This window comes from Schistocerca cancellata, chromosome 1, assembly GCF_023864275.1.
Source record: "Schistocerca cancellata isolate TAMUIC-IGC-003103 chromosome 1, iqSchCanc2.1, whole genome shotgun sequence".
Classification (NCBI taxonomy): Eukaryota; Metazoa; Arthropoda; class Insecta; order Orthoptera; family Acrididae; genus Schistocerca; species Schistocerca cancellata.
Genome location: NC_064626.1, coordinates 638,858,764 through 638,871,922, shown reverse-complemented (window position 1 = coordinate 638,871,922; position 13,159 = coordinate 638,858,764). Strand labels below are relative to the sequence as shown.

Sequence of the window (13,159 nt, the reverse complement as noted above, 5' to 3'; positions counted from 1 at the left end):
TCGAAATCAGTGTCACTTTGGATAATGGGGATGAAATCGTTTTCCAAAACCTTACGTACCTTTCGGTACTCACCGTTCCATCAAGGAATTTCACAACAAACAGTTACCCGTTGAGGGTGAAGACACTTTTCGATCACGAAATGAGGATTCTTTGTCCCCAAAATGAACCAATTTTGCTTATTAACGAACCCATCCAAGTGAAATTGGGTTTCGTCGCTAAACCAAACCACGCATCTGTGTTCTACTTCCCGTCATCCCCTGCAGCCAGCAGTGCAGTTTGAACGTCGTAACGCAAACCGTTCAGAATTTATGACTATTTTACATCACATACGTCAATAATTGTCATTCCTTATCTCTAATTGTTCCTTCGGCTGGAAACTCGTTCATTAGTTCTTTCGAAGTGTGGATCTCTGATAAACAACGCGAGGTCAGTCTTACCACTGAGGTTTTGGTATTAGAAATTATCAATCCATTAGACATCAAATTGTCATCTTGTATCTCTAATCTTTACTACATATCTACTGTTTCGGTAAATCATCTGCGGATGTTTCACTCTTTGAATAAATGCATAATACACTCTAAGACAAAAGAAACTATAGACCACGAAGTAATTTGCAGAATGCGACGGAAATAGGTAGATGTCACGTACATGTACAAACAAATGAGTATAGTTTCATAAAAATTGGATCATTTATTCAAGAGAAAGAGCTTGACAAACAGAGTAAATGAAAAAGTGCTGATCCACCTCTGGTCCTTATGCTAGCAGTTACTCGGCTTGGCATTGATTGATACAGTTGGTGGACGCCCTGAGAAATATCGTACCAAATTCTGTGCAGCTGCCACGTTGGATCGTTAAAATCCCGAACTAGTGGGAGAGCACTGAACAAGGTACGGTTTGGCAAATTGGAAGACAAACAATAAAAACTCTCGCCATGTGCGGATGACCATTATCTTGCCCAATTGTAAGTCCTCGATAGCTTTCAATGAAGGGCAACAAACCAGGCCGTAAAATATCATCGACGTATATTTGTGCTGTGAGTGTGCCGCGGATTTCAACCGAAGGAATCCTCATATGAAAGGAGCCCTCAAGAACTTCATTCCCAGATGCCGGAAAGCAAGGCAGGTTGGTATCGCACCGCTAGCTGGGGCGTCCCCAGACACGTCTTGGCTTGTCATCAGGGTTGAGTTCGAAGTGAGACATCACTGAAGGCAATTATACTCCAGTCAGTGACATTCCAGATCAAAGTCGTGTCGAAAGACGCTCCAGACAGTGTTGGTATGCCAACCTGACTTAGTCTGCCATACTACTCGACAACCAAGAGTGATGGTCTGGAACGCCAGTTCTTTTCATAATAGAACCCATTTGGTTATCACCTGCGCCAGCCTAACAGCAAAGAGGTACGATGATATTCTCCTTTACATTTTGTTGCCTTTCATGGCAAACGATCGTCGACAAATATTGGCAAGATAATGCCCACCCTCACACAGAGAGGGTGTCTACTGCTCGTCTTCGTGCTTGGCAAATCCAGCCTTGGCCAACAAGATCACTTGATCTCTCCTCAATTGTGAACGTTTGGAGCATATTGAGCAGGGCACTCCAACCATCCTTAGATTCTGATTTTCTAACGCGAAAATTGGACAATATTCAGCACCATAACCCTCAGGAGAATATCCAACAACTACATCAAACAATGCCAAGCCGAATAACTGCTTGAGCAGTGTCCATATACGGACCATAGCGTTATTGACAAGGTGCATTTGAGAAGCTCTTTCTCTTGAGCAAATCGTCCAAGTTGTGGAATCCAGCCCACTCGTGTAATGCAGTGTGCCTAGGAAGCTGCTTTCGTGCATAGGTGGACAACATACAAACAAATCATATTAATGGAGTTTACAACAGTAACTGAATTGACAATACTTAACTTTGATTTACAATGACATGTCTCAAGCAATTGGCGACATGCAAATAATCAATGTTCTTCAATGTATACAACTTCCACGTAAGCAATTAAATACAGATCACACAAGTTCATAACTCACTGCTCGTCTTCTACCGCAGCTCTTCTAGTTCCTCTCCTCTAGTGCGACCGCGGCCAGGAGGCCCGTCGCTTTTATTCTCATCGTGTACATGCCGCTCCTGCTGTGGTGCCGTCCTTGCCAGCTTGCTATTGGCTGACGTCGTCTCACAGCCGTCTCTGCTGTATCGTTCTTGATCTTCGTGCCCCCCCCCCCCCTCATCAAAGCGATGGACCGTCGTCATGAGCGTCGGCGCAATACTGGACCGGACATTGTGGCTGCAGGGGACTTCAAGCTTCCGGTCGTACCACGCCATCCGGCCTTCGCTCTGGTGGAAACGTCTCCCGGGGAACGACCAGAAGAGTACGCCTCCACTTCCTGATGCCATGAACCAGATGAAGGAGGCGGCGTCTGCTGCGAAGTGGGCAGGTCCAGCTCCATCGGTAGGACGAGAGGAGGCGGAGGAGACGAAGGTTCCGTCTCCATGGGGTCGTCCCACGGTGTCGTGATGACACCCTCTGGCGGCTGCTGTGGCCGCGCTGTCCTCGGCATCCGTGAATTTGGGGGAAGAGACACTGAAAGATCGTCGTGCACATGACAGAGGCGAAGTTGTTTTTTATGACGGCGCTGCAAGCCATATGGACCTGAAATAAGATACAAGCAAGCGCCAAATCGACGGACGATCTCGCCTCGCAGCCTCCGTCTGCTGCCGCTAAATGCCCTGTGAAAGACAAGCAGTGCGAAGCGATACTTGCGGCCTTCCTTCGGCGCCGGATGCTGAAGAGGGTAGAGCAGTTGGAGCAGCGTCCGATGGCGATGTCCGTGATGCAATTCCGCCGACGACGGTCCACCTCATGGCTGTGAACGATAGGAGGCGAGAAGCAGTTGCTATGCTAGATCCCTGGTGTGTGTGGAGCGACGTTTGGCCATATGTTGCTTGAAAGTTCTGACAAAACATTTCCCCTCGCACTTTGATTGCGGATGGAACGGAGCACTAGTTAAATGCTGTTTGCTATTGCATTCACAGAATGTTTCAAATTCATTTAACGTGAAGTCTATCGTCTGACACTATTACTTCAGGTAAGCCTTCGAGGACAACACCTGAATTGTACTACGTGACGTTCTCGAGTACATTGGCACAGTAAAAGGAAACTTGCTATACGAGTCAACCACAATCAATCAACGAGTGTTCCAAAAAGCTCCCGCAAAGTCCATGTGCCCAAGTTGCCTTGGTGATTGCGGCTTAGGCCAAGCAGATAATTTTTGTGAAGGAGCGGACTGATTTTCCTCATATGCGTGACCATGAGATCCTCTGGGCGTGGAAATGGGTAAGTATCAATCACTGTTTGTGGGTTGACTGTACACTTAAAGTCAACACAGAGGCGTATGCAACCTGAAGGTTTGGGAAGCAAAACTAATGGACTTGCCCGTTGAGTAGCTGGTACGGGCGCAATAGCTCCGCTATCTTGCAATTCTTTAAGTTCAGCAACGAATTTGTCCTGTAATGCAACGAGAACACTTCTGGCCCGGCAAAATTTCGGATGAGCATTGTCTTTATATGTGGAACAAAATAGTTAGCCTTGCCTAAACCCTCGCCGCCCGGTGTGGCCGTGCGGTTCTAGGGGCTTCAGTCTGGAACCTCGTGACCGCTAGGGTCGCGGGTTCGAATCCTGCCTCAGGCATGGATGTGTGTGATGTCCTTAGGTTAGTTAGGTTTAAGTAGTTCTAAGTTCTATGGGACTGATGACCACAGATGTTAAGTCCTGTAGTGCTCAGAGCCATTTGAAACATTTTTGAACCTAAACGCTCACAAAAGAGTTCCGGCAATTCTTTTAGCAACTGACAACACATATCCCTGAATGTTAAAGCCAAACAAATCAAATCAAATATGTTAGCACAATCGTGTGATTGTAGCACCGTAAAAGTCAATGTTCGCTTGTGCGAGCGATACATGGCAGGCAAAGTACATATTCCGAGAAAGGGAATGTCTTGTACATTACAAGCCGTCAATTGCGTGCTAGCTTTAGACAGGCGTGGGGAGCCGAACAGTTTATATGTGTAACGATTTAGCATTGTGTCAGAGTCACCGGTTTCCAACTGAAATTTCATATGTTTCCCATAAAGAGGTAAATGAATAAAATGTTTGTTCGACTGGCATATCACTGAAGAAACTGCTCGTGTGCTAGTGTTTCTAATACCTGTTGGAGACTTTAAATACACTCCTTTAATGACATGCGGCAACGGCCTTGCCGCAGTGGTTACACCGGTTCCCGTGAGATCACCGAAGTTAAGCGCTGTCGGGCGTGGTCGGCACTTGGATTGGTGACCATCCAGGCCACCATGCGCTGTTGCCATTTTTCGGGGTGAACTCAGCCTCGTGATGCCAACTGAGGAGCTACTCGACCGAACAAAAATGGTTCAAATGGCTCTGAGCACTATGGGACTTAACATCTATGGTCATCAGTCCCCTAGAACTTAGAACTACTTAAACCTAACTAACCTAAGGACATCACACAACACCCAGTCATCACGAGGCAGAGAAAATCCCTGACCCCGCCGGGAATCGAACCCGGGAGCCCGGGCGTGGGAAGCGAGAACGCTACCGCACGACCACGAGCTGCGGACTCGATGGAACAGTAGCGGCTTCGGTCACGAATACCATCGTAATGACCGGGAGAGTGGTGTACTGCCCCCACGCCCATGCTATCCGCATCCTCCACTGTGGATGACACGGCGGTCGGATGGTGCCGTTAGGCCACTCGTGGCCTGAAGACGGAGTGCTTTTTTTTTTCTTTTGAATGACATGGGCCTTGTGAGCAGATTTTTGTGAGTGGGTCGAATTCTGATGCTTGTTATATAATACGGCCATGTAAAATGTCCCTGATGTCAGGCTCAGAGAACAAATTTTGAAACAGTCCGATCCATCATTTCACCAGGTAGTGCAAATCCTAGATCAATTCAATCCAGATGTGCTGTCAGCCGATAAATTTGAACAGCCAGTAATCTGTCATGTTGAGTCCCTTGTTTGCGATCGGCCCATTCAGCAGCCTGCACTCCTTACTCCGAGTAAACAAAACTTAACGCCACGTAAGCTATTCGCTAAATAGGCGGCTACTAAGGTGAACAGAAGTAAGTCTTACCCGTGGTGTTATTCACGGCATAAACGCCAAGACTGTCCCTCCCGACAGCCTCAGTATTATGCTTGTAGCAGGGAAGGGCATGTGCAATCCGTATGTTTGCAACAAAACACAATTTTTGTGAAATTGTAATCATTTCTTATTTTTCTGTACATGTGCATCATTTGGTTCTGAGCACTATGGGACTTAACAGCTATGGTCATCAGTCCCCTAGATCTTAGAACTACTTAAACCTAACTAACCTAAGGACGTCACACAACACGCACCCATCACGAGGCAGAGAAAATCCCTGACTCCGCCGGGAATCGAACCCGGGAACCCTGGCGTGGGAAGCGAGAACGCTACCGCACGACCACGAGCTGCGGACTGTGCATCATTTCTTCCAAATTCTGTCCCATTTGGATTGTTCCTTCGTGATGCGTCTTTTCTTTCTTTGAGTGTGTTTCAGTCAAATGTAAGAGTTACGCACTGTAACTTAAACCATCGTGTAAGACCTACACATATAAGATAATTAGGAAAGGAGATAATATGTAGGCCTAAGCAATGTCTCTACTCGCTTTCTTTCGTTTTTATGGGCAGCTAGCCGGCAGGAGTGGCCGTGCGGTTCTAGGAGCTACAGTCTGGAACCGGCGACCGCTCTGGTCGCAGGTTAGAATCCTGCCTCGGACATGGATGTGTGTGATGTCCTTAGGTTGGTTACGTTTAATTAAACTCAGAAGTTAAGTCGCATAGTGCTTAGAGCCATTTGAACCATTTTTTTTATTTTTATTTTATTTGCAGTTATCTGACAGAGTGTACATATAGCAGTTTGTTCTCGAGGACGGCAGCAGTTCCGTCAACTGTAATATATTGAGTGGGAGAGATAGGAATATGTTGCCATGCATCCATTTGCATTCATTCCAAGTAGGCTTTTGCCACCGACAGGGATAAAAAGATAGTTCGCGGCGTACTCGCACGAGAAAAAGTATTCCTAAAACACAAATCGTTGTTTTCATATTAGCAGCCACACCCATGTATTCTTAACGTGTACAGGACGTTTAGAATGCTTAGAAGCATTATTGCCTGTAATTCAGAGGGTTGTCTAGAGATTTACCATGGTACATAACGGGACAGTTTCGTGTTATACATCATATTTTAATGTCAGTTTTAGTACTCAGAATGATATGGGAAACACTGCTAAAAAGCACCTGTCTTTGCATTGGCTGGTGTGACCAACAATAACCGTTCGCAAGAGTACAGTGATATAATTTATATAAAACCTTCAGAAAAAAGGTACGCTCTATAGGGGTAATGGTTAGTAGAAATAAATGCAAAAGGAAACGGAAGGAACCGAAGGCCTAGAGACGCTAATCAGAATAGCCTAATAAACGGAACAGGCTTTCAAAGATACCAGTTATAAGATTCGTTGATGGCATTATAATCTCTAGTTAGGGTGAAGAAGATTTAGGAGATATGAGGAATGGGATGAGTGACCGATGTTAGCTAATCTCAGTCGATCCATCATGGACAGAGGACACCAGCTGGTTAAGTAATTAACAATGAACAGCGCCATATATTCCGGGACATCGTGAATTAAAAACCGTATACCAAGTGCTTCATTCGAAGACCTGACTGAAATCAAGTCTTCGAATGCAGCATTTGGGATACGGTTTTGAATTCATGACACCCAGGAATATGTGGCACTGAACGCCAACATAGTTTGTTTTTGAGAGATGCATAATGAAATGCTGAAACTGGTAGTCAAAATAAAATGAAATAAAATCTGCATTTCATTTATAATTATTGATAAAATGTTAGTGTTGCACGCACTGAATTCACGGACGCCAGACAAAGTAGACACAGTGAATCACACAAAGACGAAAGTCTTGATGAGAAGCATAAGTGACACAGATGTACCTCCATTATTGGAGTAACGACATCCTGCTAAGTTGGAGACAAAGAAACGCAGGATAGTCGACGTAGGGAGGACATCAGACGCGAACTAACGTAAGTGAAAGAAGTCCACTGGTGTCATAGGCGTTACTTTCTGAGAATGTGTATCTGGAACATAGTGCTGAATGGAAGTGATTAATGTACTGTGCGATAGCAGGATAACAAGAGAAATATTTAGTGAGACTTGGAATGTATGTCGAAAGGACAGACTGAATGCCATAGGAGAGCGAGTGTTCATTGCCGTTGGCAAAATAATTGTGTCTATGGCATTCAAATTTGAGTCTGACTGTGAATTTATCTGGACACGAGTAGCCGGGTGTAGATGAACTCCGTTTCATTGCTGTATGTTTCTACAGGGCGCCTGATTCCACCGTAACAGGTGTAGAACCATTCAAGGAAAGTCTACGCTCAGTAGCGGTGAAATAGCCAGATCATGCAGTTTTATTTGGAGGCGAATTTAATCTATCGAGTCCAGACTGGGACGTCTATGGATTCACTGAGGGTGATAAGGCTAGACAGTCTTACAAAGCACTTTTGAGCGCGTTTTCCGGAAACTCCCTTGAACTGCGACCCACACGCAACGGAATTATTTTAGATATTTTAGCTACAGACAGGCCTGACATGATCGACAGTGTAAGTATAGAGGCAGGGATTAGTGATCATGATGCTGTTATAGCGATGATGGTTGTTAAAGTTAATAAATTCGCCAAGAAGGCTAAGACAGTGTTTATGCTGGATAAGGCCGATACGCAGTTGGTAGCATAGTTAGCATTCCACTTAGATAATGAAGGAACTTCATTTAACTTCAATATGGCGGACGCAGAGGAATTACGGGGAATGTTTAAACTGATAGAATATCTCTTTAAAGTCAGTACCGTCATTAAACTGTTCCTTTATTTGCAGTGTTACATTTACACGAACATAATCTCGGTTTCAAAGTGCCATTATCAAGTGTTCTAAGTGTTATACAGTACGTAAGATGGCATATTGTCGTATTTAAAATACACTGTTAGACATATTGTCTAAGGGTCGATATTTCTGGTAAAGCCTACTGCTTTGGTGTATCACTCAGTATACCATCTTGAATGAATGACATTTGGCTAAGTATAACACTTAGAACATTTGATAGTGGCACATTGAAGCCGAAATCATGATCATATAAATGTAACAATACAAATAAAAAAACAGTTTAATGGCGGTACTGAATTTAAAGAATTATATTATGACTGTGGCCCCGCATTATGAAAAAATTAAAATCGAAAATCGTGCTTCGGAGACGTATGTACCAAGTAAGTGGGTTCAGGACCGAATTTAATAATCAAATTCGGAAATTGATGACGGAACAGACATTGTTGCACTTGCGGTTCAAAAAATGACCGCCCGAATGTTGACATTCAAAAGTTAGAAGAAATTTTTGCGTCCATAAGAAGATCAATGCGTGAAGAATACAACAACTTCCACCGTCATACCTTAGGGTCTTGCTCAGAGCCCTAAAAAATTGCGGTGATACATAAAATCACTAATTGGGTAGAAAGATTTTATCCTGTCACTTTTCGTCCAGTCTGAAATGGCCTAGAAGACAGCAGAAGGAAAAAAGTTTTAAATTTCACTTCTAAGATATCATTCACGTAGGAGGATCGTACAGACTAACTCATTGAAGGCACAGAAATAGGCATCCGCGGCGTAGAGAAGCAACTGGAAGGCATGATAAAATAAGTCGGCAAGTCTAGATGGAATCCAAGTTCGGTTTTACAGAGAGGACTCTGCTACGAATCTCTTACCAAGCGGAAAGTGCCAAGCGTTTGGAAGAAAGCGCTGTGTGTGATAAAGGTAATAGGACGGATCAATATCATTATCACCGGTTTGATACAGAATTCTTGGCCGCCCCCGGTAGCTGAGTGATCAGCGTGACAGAATGTCAATCCTAAAGGTCCGGGCTCGATTCCCGGCTGTTTCGGAGATATTCTCCGCTCGGGGACTGGGTGTTGCGTTGTCCTAATCATCATCATCATTTCATCCCCATCCAGGTGCAAGTCGCCGAAGTGGCGTCAAATCGAAAGACTTGCACCCGGCGAATGGTGTACCCGATGGGAGGCGCTAGTCACACGGCATTCATTTATTTACAAAATTCTTGAACATATTCTTGACTTCGAATATAGTAAAATTCCTTGATAAACAAAGGATTCTGCCCACAAACCAGCACGGATTTAGAAATCATGCTGGTTTGAACTTAGTTTGTCCTTTTCCCAAATGATATCCTGCAGCCATGGATGAAGGGCAACACTGCAAACTGTTACGAAGGTCCGAGCATACAGTTTAGATTCCCAGGGGCTCGAAGATTTTTTGAGTTTTAGAATCCATTACGTAGCCCTCGATGAGGAGTGTTCGTCAGAGACAAGGGTATCGTCAGGCGAGACCAAGGAAAGTATTATAGTATCGCTGTTGTCCGATGTATACATAAATGATATGACGGACAGGGTGAGCAGCATAACGATGCGATGTACGGGATTATGTCGTCGTTCAGTGACTGTAGAAGTATAAACGGTTACTGAAAATTTGTAGTTGGTGTGACGGATGGTAGCTTGCTATAAATGTACAAAAATGTAAGTTAATCTGGATGAATAGTAAAAACCATTCTGTGACGTTCGAATAGAGCGTTAATGAGGTGCTACTTGACACAGTCAGATCTATTAAATACCTAGACGTAAGGATGCAAAGCGACATGAAACGGAATGAGCACGTCAGGTTGGCAGTAGGGTAGATGAATGCTCTACTTCACTTTATTGGAAGAATCTAGGTCAGATCAAGGAAAGACATCGAATCAATTCAGGGGCGTGCTGTTAGATTTGTTACTGATACATTCGATTAGTACGCAAGTATTACGGAGATGCTTTGTGAACTCAGATGGCAATTGCTGGAAGGAAGTACCTCAAAGAAAATGATTTATTGACACATAGTGAGCACGATTTCAGAAAATATAGTTCTTGCGAAACTCAACTACCTCTTTATACTGATGAAATAATAAGTGCTATCGACAGGGGATGTCAAATTGATTCCGTATTTTTAGATTTCCAGAAAGTTTTCGACACCGTTCCTCACAAGCGTCTTCTAAGCAAACTGCGTGCCTAAGGAGTATCGCCTCAGTTGTACGACTGGATTCGTGATTTTCTGTCAGATAGGTCACAGTTCGTAGTAATAGACGGAAAGTCATCGAGTAAAACAGAAGTATTATCCGGCGTTCCCCAAGGAAGTGTTATAGGCCCTCTATTGTACCTGATCTATATTAATGACTCTGAAGAAAATTTGAGTAGCCATCTTAGATTGTTTGCAGATGATGCTGTCATTTACCGTCTTGTAAAGTCATCGGATGATCAAAACGACTTGCACAATGATTTAGATATCTGTATGGTGCGAAAAGTGGCAATTGACCCTGAATAAGGAAAAGTGTGAATTTATTCACATGAGTACTTAAAGAAATAAGCTAAATTTCGATTACGCTATAAGGCACACAAATCTGTTGGCTATAAATTCAACTAAATACTTAGGGATTACATTTACAAATCCCCCCCCATGAACCATGGACCTTGCCGTTGGTGGGGAGGCTTGCGTGCCTCAGCGATACAGATGGCCGTACCGTAGGTACAACCACAACGGAGGGGTATCTGTTGAGAGGCCAGACAAACGTGTGGTTCCTGAAGAGGGGCAGCAGCTTTTTCAGTAGTTGCAAGGGCAACAGTCTGGATGATTGACTGATCTGGCCTTGTAACAATAACCAAAACGGCATTGCTGTGCTGGTACTGCGAACGGCTGAAAGCAAGGGGAAACTACGGCCGTAATCTTTCCCGAGGGCATGCAGCTTTACTGTATGATTAAATGATGATGGCGTCCTCTTGGGTAAAATATTCCGGAGGTAAAATAGTCCCCCATTCGGATCTCCGGGCGGGGACTACTCAAGGGGATGTCGTTATCAGGAGAAAGAAAACAGGCGTCCTACGGATCGGAGCGTGGAATGTCAGATCCCTTAATCGGGCAGGTAGCTTAGAAAATTTAAAAAGGGAAACGGATAGGTTAAATTTAGATGTAGTGGGAATTAGTGAAGTTCGGTGGCAGGAGGAACAAGACTTCTGGTCAGGTGACTACAGGGTTATAAACACAAAGTCAAATAGGGGCAATGCAGGAGTAGGTTTAATAATGAATAGGAAAATAGGAAAGCGGGTAAGCTCCTACAAACAGCATAGTGAACGCATAATTGTGGCCAAGATAGACACGAAGCCCACGCCTACTACAGTAGTTCAAGTTTATATGCCAACTAGCTCTGCAGATGACGAAGAAATTGAAGAAATGTGTGATGATATAAAAGAAATTATTCAGATAGTGAAGAGAGACGAAAATTTAATAGTCATGGGTGACTGGAATTCGAGTGTAGGAAAAGGGAGAGAAGGAAACGTAGTAGGTGAATATGGAGTGTGGCAAAGAAATGAAAGAGGAAGCCGCCTGGTAGAATTTTGCACAGAGCACAACTTAATTATAGCTAACACTTGGTTTAAGAATCATGATAGAAGGTTGTATACATGGAAGAACCCTGGAGATACTAAGAGGTATCAGATAGATTATATAATGGTAAGACAGAGATTTAGGAACCAGGTTTTAAATTGTAAGACATTTCCAGGGGCAGATGTGGACTCTGACCACAATCTATTGACCTGTAGATTAAAACTGAAGAAACTGCAAAAAGGTGGGAATTTAAGGAGATGTGACCTGGATAAACTGAAAGAACCAGAGGTTGTACAGAGTTTTAGGGAGAGCATAAGGGAACAATTGACAGGAATGGGGGAAAGAAATACAGTAGAAGAAGAATGGGTAGCTTTGAGGGATGAAGTAGTGAAGGCAGCAGAGGATCAAGTAGGTAAAAAGACCAGGGCTCTTAGAAATCCTTGGGTAACAGAAGAAATATTGAATTTAATTGATGAAAGGAGGAAATATAAAAATACAGTTAATGAAGCCCGTGTGGTGTTGTTAGTACCCCCATCGGGCGCCTCCCCAAGTGGCGGATAGGGGAATGCCTCCTAGATATAGGTGGTACTGTGGAAATCAAATACCCAGGGCGGACCAAAAACTAGCGAAATGTAGCGTCTGAACTCCTAGAAGAGCGGCTACAAACAGCGTCTGTTCTCCATCTTAGGAGCGGTTGAACACACACTCTGGAACTTACAATCCCAGTTTTAACCTCGGAATGGCCCAAAAAGCCATCTCCCCCCTGAATTTCAAACAACTATGCATGATGTCAATTTCTCTAGATAGAACAATAAAGCACCAGGGGAAGACATGATAATTGCAGAAATGTGGAAAAGTGTGGATAATACAACTCAAGAAAAACTACTTTGAATAATCAATGAGATTTGGAGAACGGAACATATACCGGAAGAATGGAAAACTGCATTAATCCACCCCATCTTCAAGAAAGGGGATAAAACCGATGCAAATAACTACAGAGGGATATCTTTACTTCCGGTAACGTATACAATTCTATCTAAGGCCCTACAAAACAGATTGGAGAAACATCTTGATCAAGAAATTGGTGAATACCAAGCAGTCTTTAGGAAGGGAAGATCTTGTGTGGAGCAAATTTTAAACCTGAAGTTAATTATTAAATATAGACGATTAAGAGGAAAAGACATCTTTATCACGTTTGTTGACTTCAAGAAGGCGTACGACTCCGTTGACAGAACAACCTTGGTTAACATCCTTAGGGAGTTTGGAGCAGACAAGAAAACAGTCGCAATCGTCAAAGAGACACTTACGGATACCTATGCAAAAGTAAAGTTCCGTGGTGAGGTATCCAGACCATTCAAAATCAGAACAGGATTAAGACAAGGAGATGGGTTATCACCTACCCTATTCAACTGTGTGTTAGAAAAAGTTATTAGAGAGTGGAGGAAGAAAACGACTGAAGAAGGAATACAAAAAATCAGATTAGGAAGAATAAAGGATGGATTAGAAGTAGATTGCCTCGCTTTTGCTGATGACTTAGCGATTCTGGCAGGAAGTTTGGAAGAAGCAGTCAAACAGATCAATAT

General features: G+C 43.6%; 1 pseudogene; it reads left to right on the top strand.

Moving 5' to 3' along the window:
- Window positions 1–4,249: 4,249 nt before the first annotated feature.
- Window positions 4,250–4,367, top strand: LOC126099350 (5S ribosomal RNA; annotated as a pseudogene).
- Window positions 4,368–13,159: the final 8,792 nt, after the last annotated feature.